Raw genomic sequence first — 3,519 nt, forward strand, 5'->3', positions numbered from 1 at the left:
GCGCACCAGAGGCTGATACACGCATCAAGCAGTACAGATAAGTCCTGAGTAATGGACCTGTAAGAGCCGCCTTCTGCGCACCAGCGGCCGATACACGCAGCAAACAGTACAGATAACCCCCGAGTAACGAACCTGTAAGAGCCGCCTTCTGCGCACCAGCGGCCGATACACGCAGCAAGCAGTACAGATATGTCCTGAGTAACGGACCTGTAAGAGCCACCTTCTGCACACCGGCGGCTGATACACGCAGCAAACAGTATAGATATGTCCCGAGTAACGGACCTGTATGAGCCGCCTTCTGCGCACCAGCGGCTGATACACACAGCAAGTGGTACAGATAAGTCCCGAGTAACGGACCTGTAAGAGCCACCTTCTGCACACCAGCGGCAGATACACACAGCAAGCAGTACAGATAAGTCCCGAGTAACGGACCTGTAAGAGCCGCCATCTGCGCACCAGCGGCTGATACATGGAGCAAGCAGTACAGATAAGTCCAGAGTAACGGACCTGTAAGAGCCACCTTCTGCACACCAGCAGCTGATACACACAGCAAGTGGTACAGATAAGTCCCGAGTAACGGACCTGTAAGAGCCGCCTTCTGCGCACCAGCGGCTGATACACACAGCAAGTGGTACAGATAAGTCCCGAGTAACGGACCTGTAAGAGCCGCCTTCTGCGCACCAGCGGCTGATACACGCAGCAAGCAGTACAGATAATTCCTGAGTAACGGACCTGTAAGAGCCGCCTTCTGCACACCAGCGGCTGATACACGCAGCAAGCAGTACAGATAATTCCTGAGTAACGGACCTGTAAGAGCCGCCTTCTGCGCACCAGCGGCCGATACACGCAGCAAGCAGTACAGATATGTCCCGAGTAACGGACCTGTAAGAGCCGCCTTCTGCGCACCAGCGGCCGATGCACGCAGCAAGCAGTACAGATATGTCCCGAGTAACGGACCTGTAAGAGCCGCCTTCTGCGCACCAGCGGCCGATACACGCAGCAAACAGTACAGATATGTCCCGAGTAACGGACCTGTAAGAGCCGCCTTCTGCGCACCAGCGGCCGATACACGCAGCAAACAGTACAGATATGTCCCGAGTAACGGACCTGTTAGAGCCGCCTTCTGCGCACCAGCGGCCGAAACACGCAGCAAACAGTACAGATATGTCCAGAGTAACGGACCTGTAAGAGCCGCCTTCTGCGCACCAGCGGCCGATACACGCAGCAAACAGTACAGATATGTCCCGAGTAACGGACCTGTAAGAGCCGCCTTCTACGCACCAGCGGCTGATACACGCAGCAAACAGTACAGATATGTCCCGAGTAACGGACCTGTAAGAGCCGCCTTCTGCGCACCAGCGGCTGATACACGCAGCAAACAGTACAGATATGTCCCGAGTAACGGACCTGTAAAAGCCGCCTTCTGCGCACCAGTGGCTGATACACACAGCAAGCAGTACAGATAAGTCCTGAGTAACGGACCTGTAAGAGCCGCCTTCTGCGCACCAGCGGCTGATACACACAGCAAGTGGTACAGATAAGTCCCGAGTAACGGACCTGTAAGAGCCACCTTCTGCGCACCAGCGGCAGATACATGCAGCAAGCAGTACAGATAAGTCCCGAGTAACAGACCTGTAAGAGCCGCCATCTGCGCACCAGCGGTTGATACACGCAGGAAGTGGTACAGATATGTCCCGAGTAACGGACCTGTAAGAGCCACCTTCTGCGCACCAGCGGCTGATACACACAGCAAGTGGTACAGATAAGTCCCGAGTAACGGACCTGTAAGAGCCGCCTTCTGCGTACCAGCGGCAGATACACACAGCAAGCAGTACAGATAAGTCCAGAGTAACGGACCTGTAAGAGCCGCCATCTGTGCACCAGCGGCTGATACACGCAGCAAGCAGTACAGATATGTCCCGAGTAACGGGCCTATAAGAGCCGCCTTCTGCGCACCAGCGGCTGATACATGCAGCAAGCAGTACAGATAAGTCCCGAGTAACGGACCTGTAAGAGCCGCCTTCTGCACACCAGCGGCCGATACATGCAGCAAGCAGTACAAATAAGTCCAGAGTAACGGACCTGTATGAGCCACCTTCTGCGCACCAGCGGCTGATACACGCAGCAAGCAGTACAGATATGTCCAGAGTAACGGACCTGTAAGAGCCAACTTCTGCGCACCAGCGGCTGATACACACAGCAAGCAGTACAGATAAGTACCGAGTAACGGACCTGTAAGAGCCGCCTTCTGCGCACCAGCGGCTGATACACACAGCAAGCAGTACAGATAAGTACCGAGTAACGGACCTGTAAGAGCCAACTTCTGCGCACCAGCGGCTGATACACACAGCAAGCAGTACAGATAAGTACCGAGTAACGGACCTGTAAGAGCCGCCTTCTGCGCACCAGCGGCCGATACACGCAGCAAACAGTACAGATAAGTCCCGAGTATCGGACCTGTAAGAGCCGCCTTCTGCGCACCAGAGGCTGATACACGCATCAAGCAGTACAGATAAGTCCTGAGTAATGGACCTGTAAGAGCCGCCTTCTGCGCACCAGCGGCCGATACACGCAGCAAACAGTACAGATAACCCCCGAGTAACGAACCTGTAAGAGCCGCCTTCTGCGCACCAGCGGCCGATACACGCAGCAAGCAGTACAGATATGTCCTGAGTAACGGACCTGTAAGAGCCACCTTCTGCACACCGGCGGCTGATACACGCAGCAAACAGTATAGATATGTCCCGAGTAACGGACCTGTATGAGCCGCCTTCTGCGCACCAGCGGCTGATACACACAGCAAGTGGTACAGATAAGTCCCGAGTAACGGACCTGTAAGAGCCACCTTCTGCACACCAGCGGCAGATACACACAGCAAGCAGTACAGATAAGTCCCGAGTAACGGACCTGTAAGAGCCGCCATCTGCGCACCAGCGGCTGATACATGGAGCAAGCAGTACAGATAAGTCCAGAGTAACGGACCTGTAAGAGCCGCCTTCTGCGCACCAGCGGCTGATACACGCAGGAAGTGGTACAGATATGTCCCGAGTAACGGACCTGTAAGAGCCGCCTTCTGCGCACCAGCGGCTGATACACACAGCAAGTGGTACAGATAAGTCCCGAGTAACGGACCTGTAAGAGCCGCCTTCTGCGTACCAGCGGCAGATACATGCAGCAAGCAGTACAGATAAGTCCCGAGTAACGGACCTGTAAGAGCCGCCATCTGCGCACCAGCGGCTGATACACGCAGCAAGCAGTACAAATAAGTCCCGAGTAACGGACCTGTAAGAGCCACCTTCTGCGCACCAGCGGCTGTTACACACAGCAAGCAGTACAGATAAGTCCCGAGTAACGGACCTGTAAGAGCCACCTTCTGCACACCAGCGGCTGTTACACGCAGCAAGCAGTACAGATAAGTCCCGAGTAACGGACCTGTAAGAGCCACCTTCTGCACACCAGCGGCTGATACACACAGCAAGCAGTACAGATAAGTCCAGAGTAACGGACCTGTAAGAGCCG

Source organism: Pseudophryne corroboree, chromosome 4 (genome assembly GCF_028390025.1).
Source record: "Pseudophryne corroboree isolate aPseCor3 chromosome 4, aPseCor3.hap2, whole genome shotgun sequence".
Classification (NCBI taxonomy): domain Eukaryota; kingdom Metazoa; phylum Chordata; class Amphibia; order Anura; family Myobatrachidae; genus Pseudophryne; species Pseudophryne corroboree.